This window comes from Pelophylax lessonae (assembly GCF_965119305.1).
Source record: "Pelophylax lessonae genome assembly, chromosome: 2".
NCBI lineage: Eukaryota > Metazoa > Chordata > Amphibia > Anura > Ranidae > Pelophylax > Pelophylax lessonae.
The window spans coordinates 438,272,985-438,292,301 of NC_138769.1; the positions used below are offsets into that span (position 1 = coordinate 438,272,985).

General features: G+C 44.2%; 1 protein-coding gene across 1 annotated transcript in view; it reads right to left on the reverse strand.

The window, feature by feature from the left end:
* Positions 1 to 19,317, reverse strand: part of SH3RF3 (SH3 domain containing ring finger 3) — a 673,946-nt gene that overhangs the window by 1,422 nt on the left and 653,207 nt on the right.

The following is a 19,317-nucleotide window of genomic DNA, read 5'->3' on the forward strand; positions in this document are numbered from 1 at the left end:
AAACTGACAATGCGGTTAAGCAGAGGGAGACTCCACGATCGGGACCCAGCGCATGACTTGCATGGGGTTGCTAAGGACAACGTTTCGGAGGCGTAGCCTCCTTCTTCAGATCTCAACGATCGGTAATAAATGGTGTTACACTAGGGCGGTGTGCGCTCTGTTCCTTTATTTTTTGTACAGCTGCTTTGCCTCATATCCCATGGAGGGTTAGGAGAGCTGCCACGCTTCATTCATGTGTTGCACCACAGTCCATTACAAGATTCCCCAGCTTGAGAATCAATCTCCAGGATCTGCGCAGGGACTGGTAATGTGTGTTTTCTCTATGTATTTATGTTACATGTCCTTTCATGTCTGTGCATTACCTGGAATGTGCTCTGAATATTTAAGTGGTGCTTGTATTGTATTGCCCCACCACACTAATCTGATTCTTCTTTTACAGTCTGGAAGAAGAAAAGGGTAACCTGATTCTTGATACACAATTTCATAAATTTGGGGGGTTAATGTAAGGATTCTGGAAGGAACCAAGGGCCAAAAAATGCAACTATTCTGACCAGTGTTGGTTTTCAAAAAGGAAGTGTTATAATGTGTCCCATTTATTTTGAAAGTTTTATCAACTGTTTGTTTAAGGGCTTGTTCACACCAGAACTTGAAACTTGTATAATTGACACCAGCAGTAGATCGCACACCTGCTGCGTTTTGAAGGCGGTGCAGATAACACAATATACAAGTTTCATGCACCAAGTTCTGGTGTGAACAAGCCCTTAAACAAACAGTTGATAAAACTTTCAAAATAAATGGGACACATTATAACACTACCTTTTTGAAAACCAACACTGGTCAGAATAGTTGCATTTTTTGGCCCTTGGTTCCTTCCAGAATCCTCACATTAACCCCCCAAATTTATGAAATTGTGTATCAAGAATCAGGTTACCCTTCTTGCAGGAACATGGTCTGTGTTCTTGTACAATTCCTGTGCGATCCAGTGCAGTGGGATTTTCAGCCCATTCATTTGAATGGGCTGAAATCACACCTGATTGCACCAAAAGTAGTACATGCATCACTTTTCAAATTGCACCAGATTGCATGGTACTACAGCATCATGCTATTCATTGAAAGAAAGCGTTTGTGATCTGTGTTTTGGGTGTGGTTACGAATACATTGACACCAGCAGTAGATTTTTTTTTTTTTTTTTTAAAGCCCGAAGCGTGTGAATCACACTCAAAAAGACTTAGCACCCGGTGCATAAAAAGTGCACACACGCAAACGTGAACACACAAAAACTGCACAGGGTGTGCGAAAATGGTCTAGCCTCCGAAGAGGTTGGACCTATACCTTGATCCCCCGGGGCGCAAGACTCCTGACAGGGACTGAGGTACTTCCTATGGTTTGCCTGGCCGAGACCTGGCAAACCCCGTTCTCCAGGGGGACTGCCGAAACAGCCCACCCCAAGTACTGGGTGGGGCTCCCCACGAAGGGAGACCCCATGAGAGAGGACGAACTAAGCCAAAAGGCCATGTCCACCCCCTCCCAAGACTTTCAAGGTAGGCCCAGAGACCCACACCGTACTCGTCGTGCAGGAAAAGAAGAGTGAAAGTGAAGTGACACACCACAAAGAAAAATACACACAAACAAAAAGGTGGGGAAGGGGAAGTGGAGAGGTGAATTAGTGCCTAAGTGAAAAACAAAGGCAGGCCTTCCGGCCGGAATAGAAATTCCTCTGGTCGAAGCCAAAAGGCCTTGCAGGACTGCGGGCATGGTACAGGAGAATGCAGTGCTGCGGGCATGGTACAGGAGAATGCAGTGCTGTGGGCATAATACAGAAGAATGCAGGGCTGTAGGCATGGTACAGGAGAATACAGGGCTGTAGGCATGGTACAGGAGAATGCAGTGCTGTGGGCATGGTACAGGAGAATGCAGGGCTGCGGGCATGGTACAGAAGAATGCGGGGCTGTGGGCATGGTACAGGAGAATGCAGGGCTGCGGGCATGGTACAGGAGAATGCTGTGCTGCGGGCATGGTACAGGAGAATGCGGGGCTGTAGACATGGTACAGGAGAATGCAGGGCTGCGGGCATGGTACAGGAGAATGAGGGGCTGCAGGTATGGTACAGGAGAATGCGGGGCTGTGGGCATGGTACAGGAGAATGTGGGGCTGTGGGCATGGTGCAAGAGAATGCAGTGCTGCGGGCATGGTAGAGGAGAATGCGGGTCTGCGGGCATACTACAGGAGATGCAGTGCTGTGGGCATGTACCATGCCCGCAGCACTGCATCTTCTGTAGTATGCCTGCAGCCCCTCATAATAGCAGGTAGTGTGGCTGTGGAGCAGTCTCACTTACCTGTTCCTAAAGGCGCCTCAGGATTTAAAAATGGCGCCGCCCCGGGCCAGCGCGTCACAGCGCATGCGCCACGGCCGCTCGGGAAAGCATGTTTGGCTATTCCCAGAAATAGCCGAACGTTTATGGGCTTTCCCGAGCGGCGGCGGCGCATGCGCAGTGTGCATGTCAGGCCGCGGACCTTTTTTTTTTTTTTTTTTTTTTAGCAATAGCCAAAGAAGAGAAGAGGCGGCCGGGGGCCGCCCCTCTCCAAGTGCCGCCTGGGTCCCATGGTCCCACCGGGACCCATGGTAGGGCGGCCCTGGCCGATATGCACTTTTCCCGATATACCGGAATCGGCCCCGAAGGGTTACCGATATTGCCGATATTTCGGGAAAGTGCATGTACCGGAGTGATGCCTGCAGCTAGAGGCATCACCCCGGTACCAGCGTCCATAGTCGACGGTTGACTGTCTTGTGATGACAACCCGATGCAGCTGAGAAGCCGCTGTCATTACAAGGAGCGGGAGGGGACATCCCCCACCCTCCCGCCTCCTTCCGTGGCTCGCCTGGGTCTCCCGTCCCATCGGGAGACCCGGGCAACCAGCATGTATGGCCGCCAAAGACCCGATCAAAGCCGCATCGGGTCTGATCGGGTCTCCATGCAACCGGGAAGTGATGTCACGAGGGACATCACTTCCGGGTACTGTCTGGCGCCAGATTAAAAAAAATGACAGCATTCAAAACAGCCAAACTTGGCGTTTTGAATGCTTTTAAGTGCAGAGGAGTGGTTTGGGGTCTTTTAGACCCTTAGATCCCTCCACAAAAGGTAACTGTCAAAAAAAATATATATTTTTTTTAAATGTACAAAAATATCGGCCAATATCGACTGATACCGATATGCATTGGCCAAAATATCAGTATCTGCAACGAAAAACCGATATCGGTCGATCACTAATGTCAATAGTACATTGTATACCATTGTATGTTGAGGTCGTTAAGGTGCCCATCTAATCATTTTTTTGAAACTATAGATGCTCTCCGCTGACACCACTGCTTGTGGAAGAGAATTCCACATCCTTACCGCTCTGACGGTATAGAACCCTTTATGCAATTTAATTGTAGCACCCTCCTAGTCGGATGCTAGATAGACAGAATAGTTTTTGGCTCTGTATGCTTAACAGCAGAGCAGCAGGCTAAATCGTTGTGCTCCCTGCTTCACAGGGAGCAGGATCTGTTAGCTAGGTCAGCTCAATGTGTCCTGTGTGTGATTCATCTGGGCTGAGGGAGTGTCTCCACTGTGTCCAATAGTGAGGCATGTAGGACAGTGGAGGAAACCCAGCTAATGACACACAGGCTTTGATATCTATCCCATGGGTTTGGCACAGAAGAGGTGCATCATGGGATAGGGTATAAAAGCCCAGGGCACATGTGGGTGGGAAGCCAGGTCCCCGAAGGATGATGATGGCTGTCTCTCCTTCTATAGCTGTGGATGGTGGTCACAAACAGTCAGCCTAGTGAATCAGGGAGTGTGACTGAACCCAGAGGTCCTGGAGAAGCTGACTGGAGGAGTTGGGGGCTGAAGTGAATCTGGAAAAACAGTATCCGTGAGTACAGAGGAACTTGCCCAGGGGTCTGCCCAGGAAGGGGACCACTCCAGAGTATAGAGTCAGTGGACAGGTGTCAGTACACAGAGAGAGTGAAAGGGGTGCCAAGTTTAGAGCCCTGAAGAGAATTTCAAGCAGGAACACTTAAAATATCTTCACTTCAGTGGCAGAGTGAAGCAGCGGCCTTGCCGAATTCTAAAGGCAGTTGTCCTCAGTACTGTGAATAGTTATCAGTTGGAGTATCCCCCTCATCCCTTCTCCTATCCAAGTTCTAAATAAAAATACAAAACAACATCCCCTGCACTGGTTATTGACTGAGCCAAGGACTTAAAGTGATACGTTTCTGCAACCAGTTGCTACGGGTAACCCAGGGGAATCCAGAAAGTGTCCTTTAGGGGGCAGTGCTACATAAGGTTAAATCACTTTTCTTCTAATTTTGGCAAATGGCTGCGAGTCCTTTTATATTCCCTTTCGCTGAATAGTTTGTTCCCTATGCTAAGGTCGCCAGTACAGTATTTGTACATTGATATCATATCCCCTCTCAAACATCTCTTTTCCATGTTTGTAGTCTTTCCCTATAGTGGAGATCCTCTAGTCTCTTTATTAGCTTTATTGCCATTCTGTGGACTCTCTCCAGTTCCAGCGCATCCTTCCTAATTACTGGTGCCCAGAACTGGACGGCATACTCGAGATGCGGCCGGGCCAGAGTCTTGTAGAGTGGGAGAATTATCGTTTTATCTCTGGAGTGAATCCCATTTTTAATACATGCCAGTGTTCTGTTGCCTTTTGTTTGCAGCAGCTTGACATTGCATGCCATTGCTGAGCTTGTCATTTTATATTCCCCCAAAGGCTCTCCCCCTGAGTTAAAAGACATAATAAGAAAAGGGAGAATTTGTTCATACGAGAAATTGAGGCACAAAAGAGAACTGTTAATATTAGATAAATGGAGGTATTTGCAATTAAAACATTTTGTGATAACACTACCACAACCAGTTAGATCAGAGGAGAATTTAAATCCAATAGAGCGATTGTGTAATTCACAGATAAAATTGAAACATAATGTATCCCAAATTTATAAAATACTTACGATGTTGGAGGGATCAGAAATACCTCCATTCATCGAAAAATGGGAAAAGGATTTAGGGCATGTACAAAAAGCAACAAGTGAGTAAAGTACAAAGAGCTGTACATGGCTTGGCGAGAGACATAAACACGATAGAAATGAGCTATAAAGGTATTGCAAGATGGAATATTACACCTGATAAGGCACAAAAATATCAGCCAAAAAAATTGCCGCTGTGTTGGAGAGGATGTAATCAAAAAGGCACTATGGCACATCTATGGTGGGACTGTAGGAAGATAAGGGAATATTGGAAGGAGGTACAACTGTACATAGAGGAAATAACAGGAATGGAGATCCCTGATGACCCATGGGTCTGTTTATTTCACAATATGAGTATTACTAAAAAATAATATAAAAGACCCAGAAAAACCCACAATTAGAGAGTGGTTTAAAAGGATTGAGTACATATATAAAATGGAATATTTAAGCAGTAGGGAAGAGGATCGGGCAGAGAGATTTGCCAGTATAAGGGATAAATGGGTGCAATTTAAGAAAACCAAGAGATATGTAGAAATAAAGATAGAATAAGGAAGGAAGAAGTATGAGGGAGAAGGTAGAAGAGTGGGTGGCGCAATTAGGGTTAGGTCGAGGTTAGGGTAAAGGAAGAAAATGGGAAAAATAAGAAGATTGTATGGGTATGGTTATGTTCTTTTTCCTATGAAATGTATTTATGTGGGACATATTTTTATATGGAAAGTTAAATAGAGATTAAATGTGAAAATAATAACTGAAAAAAAAAAGAAAAAAAAAAGAATAAGGCATGGTAAGACAGCAGTGGGGGGGATATCAGCTGCAGGAACACCACAGGCCAGAGACGTAACTAGAACCTTCACGGCCCCGGTGCAAGAAACCATGAAGGGCCCCCCGGACCCCTTGCCGGGGCCCTTCCCTTCAAGGCTGGGGCTCTTACCACTGATCCTGGGGCCCTTAATCTCATTGGAGGACCCTTTATTACGGTCCCGCACCAGGACCCTTTCACAAGTTCTGCAGTGGGCCCCCTTCCTGCCATATTGGGGCCTCCCCATGGTGGTCGAATGCCAGGCCCGGTCACAAGTGTGACTTTTGCGATCATGGAAGCTCACCCACTCATGTCAGTAGTTTTTATTTTTTGGTATTTTAATTGTATTATTTTTTATAATTTTATTTTATTTTTTTACAATGTCACTGACTATGACTCCATGTCCATTCAGAAAAAGAAGGAGCTGGTAAATTACATATTTACCGATCCCTTCCTGGTTCTCTATTGTGACACATCCCCTGCAGCAGCCGAAAGGAGAGGGAAGGGAGCACATGGGGGGGGGGGGAACACAGTGGGGGGGGGGGACTGGGGCCCAGAGACAGCAGAACACAAGTGAACTGATAGGAGGAGTGGCGGGCAGCATACAGAGGAACCAATCTCCTCAATTTTCCTCCTGCAGCTACGGGAGAAAAAAAAGGAGGACAGTGATTTCTCTACATGCTGCGCCCACTGCCCCTCCTATCCAGGTGTACAGGGGAGCGGCACAGGCCTAGAGCATGAGGCCTTGTTGCAATTGCAACCCCTGTAGTTATGCCCCTGCCACAGTTGAATTTCAGTTTAGGAAGGGACGGAGATCTTGACTGCTGTCATACATCTAAACAGAGAGAAGGGGTACATTTTCTACTTTAAAAGTTCCCCTGATTTTCCTGAATATAGAATATTTGATCATTTCTTTTTATTTGTTTATTTTCCCCATAATTTGTGAAAAAGGAACAGAGGAAAAAAATATTTCTACAGATAATTTTGCGCATATATTTATGCATTTAATAACATCAGATATCGGTTAACATTATTTCACTTTAGCTACATCTACTGCTTACAGTGTTGATACAGATTTTAGATAACTCAAATTATTGTTCCATATTTTGCTAAACAGTGTGAACCTGCAACAGTTAACAGTTTCCAAATACAGTTCTAATTTGCATCAATGCTTTTTCATAACAGAAAACAGTTGGATTATGGGATAGTAAAACGCGCTGAATGGAACAGACCAGTGAAGTATGCAAATAACTATTTTGTGGCATTTCAGTAACACGCTCTATGTGTTCCTTTCATTGAACATGTCGCTTTTATTTAACATGCATATGTGGTTTATCTTATGGTTCCATACAAAGATTCTAAATTTTTTATTCTGTGACAAGCCATGACCTGCAGGTAAAAAGGCAACAACCATACATATTAATCTAGTAAAAATATTATACTAGAGGAAACCATGAATAGGTCTGAGAAGAACAGCTAGTTGCATGCTAAAAAACTAAGTAATATTGTACCCTGTTGCCATGCAACAACCCATCAAATGTAGCATTAGATATTGTTACAGTAACTTTAAACCCTAAACCTGAAATGTAATCAAAACATTTACCAGTATAATATCTACTTTATGTGCTTTTATTTTTTTGTTATTTTTTAAGTGGTGCTGTGGCTGTAAATACCTGGTGATCCTGCCAGTTCCCTATTCTAAGTGGCAACTGATAGGTGGCACTGATGAGCACTGATAGGCGGCACTGGTGGGCAATGATAGGCGGCACGGATAGGTGACACTGATGGGCGTCACAGATGGGCAGCACTGATGGGCAGCACTGATGAGCAGGCACTGATGGGCACTAAAAGGCAGCACTGACTGGCACCACTAATGGGCATTGATTGGTGTCACTTATGGGCACTGATTGGTGTCATTGATGGGCACTGCTGGGGCTGTACTGTAATCAGGGCACTGATAATAAGTGCCCTGATTAGCGGTACAGGTCTCCCCTTCGAGGAGATGCTGCTGATCGGCTCTCCTCACCACACACTCTGTCAGTGTGAGGTGAGGATAGCCGATAAACGGTACTTCCTTGTTTACATATTGCCGGCTGTGATTGGACACAGCTGATCACATGGGTAAAGAGCCACGTCATCAGGTCTTTACCGAGACTGGGGTCATGCAGTCTCCTAGAAACAGGACTCGGCTGCAATCGCTGCATGCCCTCCCCCCCCCCCCCCCACCCGCGGGCATCCAAGTTCAGCGGTTCTGGGGTGCCGTCATATGATGTCATCCCAGAACGTGAGTGCATCCCGCCCCCTGTCCTTTTACTATATGTCGGGCCAGAAGTAGTTAAAGCTGGGTTTTGCAAATAGGTGCATCAAGCTTTTGGGTGTTCATGCATTCATTCCATTGGTCAGAATATGAATTTATTCTGCCAATTGAAATTAATGAATACTTAAAAGGGTAACTCGACTTTCGTCGAGAAAAAAAGATAGTGAAAAAATAATATAGCATGTACAATTGTGACACAAGTCATCTTGTAATTGAATGTTAATAAAAATTACCTTTCCTTTTCAATCTGCAGTGCTGTCATTTTTTGAAAATGCAATGCAATATGGCAAACTGGAGGTGTTCTGTACACAGAATGTGTACAGAACGCCCCCCCAGAAACATAATTTCCTGCTTGTGTGATTGGCTCACCAATTTTCCCAGAAGTCTGCCCTATGATACAAGTCAGATATCAGGAATCCCCTGCAACAAAAAAACTGTAAAATCCTTTTCTCTGATGTTCATTGACAGACACAGCTTCATATCTTCACTGACCGTTGGGTTATGCTGCTCTTCCTAGGAGTAGGACACTAGGCAGAAAAGGGTTAACAAAAGTGGTATACTACCAATTCCTGCTCTAGGATGTCCGTTTTGTACCAAGCATTGTCAGAAGAATACATAATACATACACATAACCCAACTCCACAGATGGGTGGGTGCTGTGTCCATTCTCTTAAGTTCATTGATGAACACAGCTTCATATCTTCATTGACCATTGGGATGTCCCAAAGTAATGTCATTATGAGGGATGGGCACACAGCAAACTGTTAACAAAAAACGGTTAACAGAAAAAATAGCCAACCGGGAGCCCAACCAGGAACAACTAAAGCTCACCAAGCAGAACAAAACACACCCTCAAGAGGACTTAGCCTCCACAACGGCGGCCTGCAAAACTTTGCGGCTGAAAGCAGCATCTGCAGATGCCAGACCGTCCACCTTGTAAAACTTGGTGAACGTATGCACAGACGACCAGGTGCACCACTGGACCACTGATGCCTGATGACGGAAAGTCCAGGAAGCACTTAGCGCCCTTGTGGAATGCGCCTTGACATGGAAAGGAGGGACCTGACCCTTCATGGCATAGGCCTGCACCCCCGTCTGCCTGATTCACCTGAAAATAGTCGCAGCAGACGCAGCCTGCCCCTTACGGGGTCCATCCGTAAGTCCATCCGTAAGTGCAAATAAGGAATCCGATTTACGAATTGTTTCAGTCTCCGCCAGGTGCACCCTGATGGCACAAACCACATCCAAGGAATGTAAGGCAATCTCTTTTGGATGTTTTGGCTTAGGACACAGCGAAGGTAACACAATGTCCTCATTCGAATGGAAGCCCGAGATGACCTTAGGAAGAAATGACTGATAGGGACGAAGAAACACCTTGTTCCTGTGAACCACCAGATAAGGTGACCGACAGGACAATGCAGCAAATTCAGAAACCCTACGTGCCGAAGTAATGGCCGCCAAGAAGGCCACCTTCTGTGAGAGAGTCAATAAAGGAATCTCGCGAATATTCTCAAAAGGAGCTTTTTGAAGAACAGATAACACCAAATTAGGATCCCACGGGGGCACCCGAGACCTCACAGAAGGGGCCATAAAATTGGACAAACCTTGCCCTCTTTTCTGGGAACAGTGAAAAGGTATGAATAAAACCCCTGAAAGTGTGATTATATGTGCTACTAATACTTGTGATGTGGTTGTTTAAACGCAACATTATTCAAAGTGACGCTCCTCTCTTCTTATCGGAAGAAACACAATTGTTTGCTTGGCTCTCCTTAGTTTTTCTCTCTCTGTCCTCTACACTACTTCTTAATTTCCTTTTTTCTTCTTTCCTTTTCTCTTTTACTCACCACTTATGTTATCTTTTTTACTTCTCAAATTGCATATCCTGTTGTTGTGTTTATGCACTCTTATGTTTTTCAATACTGCAGACATGTTGATCTACCAATGTGGTTTTGTATCCCCTGTGTACTTTGGGCCAGATGGACTCATTCCCTCACTGCCACAAAGTATTCATAGTCTCTTGATTGTGGAAATACATAGATTCAAAGCTATTGGAGTATGTTGTTTAAAACGGGTCCAAAGTTATATCTTAATTTATATATGCCTGTTTACTGATGCCACTATCTTTGTAAAACTTAACCATATACCACTCATGTTTGCCCCTTCTCTTATTGTTTGTTATGGTTTTTTGCCTTTGAAAAATCTAATAAAAATGATTGAAACACTAAACCCCTGAAAGTGTTCCATTTCTGGAACTGGCACGATGACCCCCTGCAAGAGCAAATCTTGCACTGTCCCTATGAGGCCCTGCAAACAATCCGGGGACAGGTGTAGGTTGGAAGGGAAGAACCTTGCCAGAGGCAAGGACCTAAATTCGATCTTGTAACCGGATTGGATCAATTTGTGAACCTATTTGTCTTGAATAAGGGAGGTCCAAGGATTCGGAAAGAAGCAAAGATGTCCCCCCGCCCCTTGAATGGGTGAGGGCGTCCCTTCAGTCTGTGGAGCCAGAGGGACCCGCTTTTGACTTACCAACTCAGGGTCTCTTGGAACCCCCTGAGAATGCTCGGGAGGGTTTTGAACCCTTGTCCTGGGTGGGGCAAAAAGGCCGCTTGTGGGCTGAGAACACCAGGCTCTCTGCCCTTAGTGCTCTGCAGAAAAAGTGTGCTCTTACCACCAGTGAGACCTTTAATGATCTCTTCCATCGAAGCTCCAAACAGATGATCCCCCACAAATGGGAGATCATTCAGCACCTTTTTGGAAGCTTGGACCGGAAACCAACATTTTTGCCAAAGCAGGCGATGGAGGGTCACTGCAGTCACAGACACCCTGCAGGTCAATGGGGCCGCATCCAGGAAAGCATCACAGATGCAAACCCTGTATGAACTGGTCAGTCAATTCCTCTAGGAGGATGTTGACTCACTTCCAAATCCTGGCACAGGATTCTTGCCTATTCCATTAAGATCTGAGAGACCAAGGTAATGGTAAACACACGCCTCAAAATGGAACCTGTCACAGTGAAAAGATGGCAGACCAGAGCCTCAGCCTTCCTGTCTGCAGGGTCTTTAAAGGACATAGCATCCTCTACCAGTACCTAGGTGGCCTTATTCAGCCTAGAAACTTGCGAATCTACCGCCGGTGAAATCGTCAGTTTCTTAATGAGGGACTCCTCAAAGGGGTAACTCCGAGCAAAATGCTTAGGTATCCCAACCATGCGTTTCGGGGAACTCCACTGACTGGTGACAATCTCATCAAAATAGGCAAGAACAGGAAACACCTTAAGCCTCTTTGATGGTTTGCGGGTACCAAACTGTACCGGCTTAGCCGATGCAGCACCAGCAGTGTCTTTCATCTTTAGAGTTTATCGCACTAATACTATCAGTGCCTTCGCAAGCGTCTTTTCTTGCACAGAGGAAGAGGGCTCATCCTCACTATCAGAGCTCTCCAGTTGCGTGGACACAGACCACGTGGGGTTGATGGCGTTCGCGGCGGCCACTTCATCCTTTAGAATCTGAGGGCACAGAGGGGGCAGGTGAGGGCGGGGGGCGCTTCTTTCCCTGTCTTTTCGGCAGGGCTAAATCCACTTTTGCTACCAGCGACTGCAGGACCGCCATCAAGGCTGCCAGGGTGGACGTGGATTCAGAGTGTCCCACAGCCTCTGAGAGTGGGTCCGGTGGTGACACATGCTCTGAAGGTTCCACTGAACAACCTGGGATCACAAGATTTAAAAAAAAAAAGATTATATTATATTTTATATATATATATATATATATATATATATATATATATATATTTTTTTTTTTTTTGCAAAAAAACATGTCCCACCACTTTAAATATGGCACTACAGGTCCCACCTAACGCTAAAGTAGGAAGGAGGGGTCGCATACACCCCCGGAAACAGCACAACGCACAGAGTGAGAGCCAGCAGTGCCAGTCAGCCTGCTCCATGCTGTTCTGAGAGAAATTAGAACGGCCGTGTCGCCACTAAAGGCCCCCGCCGCACACCGCTCCATATGACTACAGGAAAATGGCTGCCCATAGACTTCTATAGAAGTCTCCAGAACATGGACGCCGAGTGCAATAGAACGAGGCTACAATAAAATGGTGGTGCCACGCGGTGGGAGCGTGACACCCTAGACCAGAGGGCCTATTACAAACATATACGTCAGCAAAAGGGGGCTTACCAGGGACCCCTACCCGGACAAAAAAACGTGCTATATGTTGTGGGAACAGTCACACTGCGCTCCCAGACCCTACCAGTCACAGCTCCCCATACACATTCCTCACCGCTAGCACTGCCTTCGGCTGGCAGAGGGGGGGGGGGAGAAGGGGGGGATTAGCACAGAGGCCCTTTTTTGAAATGGGGTATCAGAGGGGTCGGAAGATCACAGGAGGGACCGACCACCTCAGAATGGGCCTGCTTCCACCCAAAGTTTCCCAGAGGAAAAAAAAGGGGAACAAGTTACTCACCACACCTTTGGAGACTGTGCGGGCACCACTCCTGGCAGAACACCTCCCCATCTGGGTATGGGAGGGAATTGCGGGCCAGGGGTACGCTGCAACCCGGTCGTGTGCATCCTTGCAAGGTGTTCCACTCACTGCCCAGCCCCCGTCCAGTGGGGCTATTTCACGGCCGACCGAGTGCAGAACTACAGTCTGCACGCGTTTGCTGGCCAGACTAGGGAAGCCGTTAGGATCTAGAATATCCATTGCAGTTGATTGCAGTTCTCATGGGAACAGCTTGATTGTAGAAAATAAAAAATAAAAATTTTATTTAAAATTGAAAAAAGCCAGGACCAGAGATCCCAGCAGGGAGATAGGTCCTTACTCCTACTAGGCAGAAAAAACTGACGTCCTAGAGCAGGAAGTGGGAGTATACCCCCTGGGATTGCCCATGGGCTTGGTCAAAGTCTTGTTAATGTTTGTTAAACCTATTCCTCCTAGTGTCCTACTCCTAGGAAGAGCAGCATAACTCAACGGTCAAAGAAGATATGAAGCTGTGTCCGTCAATGAACAAAAGAGACATGTCATTTTTGGTGATATACTTCCAACAGGAAATCACGTCTAAAAGGATGCAGGCCCAGCAGCTTTCCTCAGTAGAGCCCTGCAGGTGCAGCAGGAGATTGATAATTATGAAACCACTCCCATTAAACTCACTTTCCCACATGGACACAGAGAATCACACTCCTTGCAATGTACATTGATCACTCAGAGGGGAATTTTTTTTTTCTCTCAACAAAAGTGGAGTTACCCTTTAAGCACAATTAGATGTAATTAGACGCATTCATCGTATTCGCTTCTCTTCTGAATGTGCAATTGATGTGCCTATGTGTGCATGGATACATAAGCTAATATGGAGGAGTGTTTACAGTCAGGGAAAAAAGGGCAAACACCCTTAAAAGTAGTGTTTTTTTGGGGGGAGGGGGGAGGGGGGGGATATTTTTATTGCTTTTCAAATGCATTTGCAAAATTATTGTCCAAATAGCAGACAATACAAAAACAATAGAAAGCAAAAATACCACAGTACCGGTGGCTACAACACCAATTTGGGGAACAAAATCATACAGTGAATACTAATTATTCATATTAAGGGTCACAATGAGGATCAAACAAGATATGTAACCAAAAAAATGGATATGTCCCTGGCAACCTCAAGGGACAAAGGAGGCTGTCAAAGAGCAACTAGTTATGGAGGTCAAGGAAGGGATTACAGGAGATACCCGAAGAAAGTGATATGAGCAGTAAATTTAGCCAAATTCTACTTAAAGTAAAACTAAAGGCAAAACTTTTTTTTTTAGTTTTGGATAGAGTGGAGGAGGGAATAGACCCCCTGTCAGGTTTTATTGTTGCATGTGCCCCTGTAAAGGAGATTCACCCTCTCTATTTGTCCTGTTTATCATTATCATTGAAAGTGAAAGTAAAAGAAAATCACAAAAATTGGCGTTGTCCCCAGAAAACTAATAACGGGGAAATCTTCCGATGGGAACACTAGTTCTGGTGACCTGGGGATCCCCAATAAATTCCCTTAATTTGGGCTTCCTGTATGGCTATGGAACAAGAAGTGTAGGTAAGTCTCAATGGGACACAGATGGTGAAAAAAAAAAAAAAAAAAAACTTACAGGGGTTATAACTCTACTTTGCTCTGTCCAAAATAGAAAAAAAAAAGTTTTGCCTAAAGTTCTATTTTAAGCAATTAATCAGACACTGTAGATGTAGAATTACCCCAGCTCCCCTGGACCTTGTCAAATTTAGTGGGTACTTGCAAAAGTGGCCTTATTGCAATTATTTAATATTTACCAAGGCCATCGAAGCCAGCTAAAAGTGGTGTTTTTGATGCCCAGTATGCATAGGGCCTAAAGGCTGAAGAGATTCAAAAAGGGGGTTAGATAAATCTAAGGATAAAATAGCATGTCTCCTTTAAAAGGTCAGTCCACCACCCAGAACCAATATTTTAGTTGTTCCACTTGCTGGAGAAGAAAAATACCCAAATCTCATATATTGCTCTGTTGTTGAGTTCTTGTGAGCCTCTGGGTCTGCATACCTGCTGCGATCAATATGAGGGGGTAAAATTTTCTCTTTTGGGTTTTCATGAAGTTTTAAGGACATATAAGAAGCCAGAGGCTGTCTCAGCCCACCAGGTTGTAGATATAACTAATGTATAACTTATGGGTAAACTGACCCTTTAACACTTATACAACATTCATCCCAAAATGCCTCAAACATTAAAGCTTTCATTTTAGTTAATTTCATTTTTTTTCTTAACTTACATTGTCTGCGGTGCATGGTTATGAAGATATGTTAATTGAAAACTATTTCTATTTCTAATAAAGCCAGGGCTCCAGTCACACTCTATACCACCTCCACAAGCCCCTGCTTTCCAGATGTCAGCTTGTGGTGATAAAAAGTAAAATTAGTTTAAGAAAATCATTGTGTGCTGTAGATGAGTTTATTAGTTTAGCCAGAAAGTGTGAACGTGTCATGAATACATATGAGGAGAGCAGTAAATGTGAATCAACTGAGATGATTTTAGGGCCCAGCACTATCTTTCCAAGTGAATGGAAAGAGTAATCATTCTACATTGACAGCATAAAATCACATCCATGGCCAGACGCTCAAAGGACTAAATCACATTTTAACTTACTAATTTTAGCTCACAAAGAGATTTTACACATTACTTGTGAAATCATTTTTTCCTAAATATAATTTTTATATTTCCATAAAGCAAAAAAGGAAAATGGCTCTTTGCTGTGTACAAAAAGACATTCAATTTTCGACTGTGCAGTCTTTAGGAGGGGGAAGAAATATTTAAAGACAAATTTATTTTCAAGGACTTAAATATGCACAATACATTTTATTTTTTTATTTTTTTCTTTGTAAAGCCTCTATTATACATATTTTTTTTATTTTCTAAAAGTGGTTGAATATTCTTGTCTTTCATTTTGTTGTTAAGCTACATTGAAGCATATTAGGCTAATAAATTAGTTTAGGAAGGAGGATAAAAAAGGTAGCGTAGCCTGCCAGCCTAAAAAACTCAGGGACCCCAATTGGATACCTGTGCTGCCACACAGCTTTAACTGTCTAGCAGTTGTTATTACATGTTATGTTATGCTATGTTATTGGTATCATCCTTGCACCCCTGCTGTTTCCGGCTAGTTGGTTGCTCCCACCTCCATTTCCTGCTGTAACTCCCATTTTGTTTAGTTGTTATGAGGAGACTGCAGAGTGTGGAAGCTGTGTAACCTTATTGGAAATTTACCTATGGAAAAGCCTCTACGTTTATGCCTTTGCTAACTTGAATCATAAAGAAGCATTGGAGAACACCTCTGGAGTCTTTATTCATTGAGTAAACTATCTGTTAAAGTCATCATTCAACCTGCTGCACACACTTTTAGACTGGGTCTACAAGAAGGTCACAGGTACAATCGATGCTGAGACAGCACAGTAAATTTCCAAGAATCCATCACATGGTTATCTCTGCAGCTTCGGAAAGTAAATTTCCCAAGAATCCATCACATGGTTATCTCTGCAGCTTAAGAAAGTAAATTTCCAGAAGAATCCATCACAGGTATCTCTGCAGCTTCAGAAACGTGAGTATCCACATGCCTATGTGAATAACAAACACCCTAAGACCGGAACCCATCGTCAGACTGTGCACTGAAAGGCAATGCCTGTGTGTCACCAGAAGCATTACTCTGCATATGAAGCCAGCCACCTACTGGATGCTTCATTACTGTTACAGCCTTCTGAGCTGAGCTATCCAGTCTGAACCAGTTGCAGCACTAGCTGGCTCATTGTCTCAGCCTAGCCTGCTTACTAACAGAAGTCACTACTTACAGAGCTGAGCTCTGGCAGATTTCTAACAAGACACCAAAACTACAGTACTTATTATGTCTGACAGAGATTCCACAGAGTTACCTGCATTTAGTCAAGATAAATCAGACTCCTTACTTCATTCTCCTCGTCCTGTTAGAGCCCCTCATCCATCCTTGAAGGCAAGGGAGGTTTATGAAGCAAGTAAGGAAGAAACATCTAGTAACCTGACTGCATTATGGGAAAAGACTTTAAGTTGTATAACAGCAACTAATGAAACTAGCAACAATTCTGAGAAATTGAACACTGCTCTCTCAAGGGTTAAGAAGGCATTTGAGAATTATAAAAGACTAAAAGTACTATTCCCTATTGTCACATTCCAACATAGAGGAAGCCGCATTGGAATTAAAGGAATTTACTTCTAATGACCAGCAGAGGCATAGTACATATCTTGAAGCAAAGGCACAGATAGAAGGTAGATTAGCACAGCTACATGAAACTACATCCTGTAAATCTGCTTCTTCCAGACACTCAGGAAAATCTTCTAGGTCTGCCCGCTCATATCATAAATCTTCTTCTAAGTCATTACGGTCCTGCTCTATAAGGTCAATACTGAGCGACCAAATACTCAAAGCTCGCCAAAAGGTTGCAGTAGCCCAGGTTCAAGCCGCCTGCTCTGAAAAAGAAGCAGCCTTCAAGGCAGAAGCTAAATGCAAGGAAGCAGAAGCTAAACGCATTCAAGCAAGAATACAAGCAGAAACAGAGGCTCAGCTAGAAATTCTTCAGAAGAATAGAGAAAAGGAAGTAGCGTTAGCAGAGTTATCTGTCTTGGAACAAGCCCTATTGGAAGAAGAAGGAGCAGCTTGTACCAGCTTGGCTGCTTGTCAAGACCCTGTTGAAAGGACCCTACAGTTTGTCTTAACTCAGAACCACAGCGATACAGTCCCACCTACAGTTGGAGATTCTTCTCATAATCATCCAGCAAGTGGATCAGAAGGCAATGTGTCGCCAAAGCAAGCTGGTCAACTAGACACACATACTAACAGAGACCCTCCACAACTACCGCACGTCACAAAATCAAGTGAATCAACCTACGCAGCTCATATGCCACCACAACTCTATGTGCATAGAGATTACAATGGCACAGCAGAAGACTACAGAATGAACTCTTTACCCCCTTTGATACAGCTCTCTTTAACTTCAAATGCTCAGAGATCTTCAGACGACAGACCCTTACCTAGATTAAACCCATCTGCAACACCTTTCTCTCTACCTACCAGTCAACATCATATACCAACCATGGTCCAAGACGGCGCACCATCAGTACCCCCTGTGGCTATAAAAACTGAAAGCACTGACATTGCAGAGTTCAGCAAGTATATGATTCGACGAGAGTTGATTACAACTGGACTGTCTAGATTTGATGACCGCCCAGAGAACTACAGGAGTTGGAGATCTACATTTAAGGCGGTAACCAAGAACTTGGACACTGAACCTCAAGCAGAACTTGACTTACTAATAAAGTGGTTGGGGCGTCAATCTTTAGAACAAGTAAAGAGACTTAAATCTGTCTACATTTATAACTTTAAAGCAGGCCTTGATGCTGCCTGGGAATGTCTAGAACAAGACTATGGGAGCCCCAAAGTCATTGAATCTGCCTTATTCCAGAGACTAAACGACTTTCCTAAGATCTCTGTTAAGGACAATCATAAGCTTAGAGAGTTAGGTGACCTCCTTCATGAACTTGAAATTGCTAAGTTAGATCCTAGTTTACCAGGTCTTAGCTATTTAGACACTGCTCAGGGCGTAAATCGTATTGTAGCAAAGTTGCCTAGTTATCTTCAGGGAAAGTGGACTAGTGTAGGATCAAAGTATAAGTATGAACATCATGTTTCCTTCCCTCCCTTTTCTTATTTAGCAGAGTTCGTGCGGAAGGTTGCAAGATTCAAGAATGACCCAAGCTTCTTCTATCCAGATACAACCACCATTCCTTTAAGTACTTCAAGGGGTATTGCCACCAACAGTAAATTCAAGGATTTAAGGCATCCTATTGCCGTGAGGAAGACTGCGATAGCATCCAACGTCTTAGCTACAGACATTAAAGCAAGAAATCTTAATCAACAGTGTCCTATTCATACTGCGCCACACTCTCTCTCCAAATGTCGTGCATTTAAGGACAAGCTTATTGAAGAACGCAAGTCATTTCTCAAAGAGCATAATATCTGTTTTAAGTGTTGTGCATCCTCCGATCATTTAGCTAGAGACTGTAAGATCGCCATCAGATGTTCTCTCTGTAACAGTGCCAAACATGTGGACGCTCTTCATTCAGACCTGTTCAAAAGGAAACTTTCACCCGGCAGCAACCCCAAGACTACATCAGATGATGGCGGGGAGAGAACTGAGCAATATGCCAACCCCGTAACCACAAGGTGTACAGAGGTATGTGGAGAAGGGCTTCATAGCAAGTCTTGTAGCAAGATATGTCTTGTAAGGGTTTTTCCTGAAGGATGTCCACAAAATTACATAAAAATGTATGCCATACTCGATGATCAGAGCAATCGCTCATTGGCCAGTACAGAATTCTTTGACCTATTCAACATTCAAGGAGAGACCTGGTCCTATACCTTGCAGACATGTGCAGGAAAGATCAATACTTCTGGAAGAAGAGCCCATGGCTTAATAGTTGCATCAGAATATGAGGACACAGAGTTTCCTCTTCCAACTCTAATCGAATGTGATCAGCTACCGAACAACAGAGAAGAAATCCCCACACCAGAGGTTGCACATCATCACCCTCATTTGAGCCACATTGCTAACTACATTCCACCACTTAACAAGGATGTTAAGATTTTGATTCTACTAGGGAGAGACATT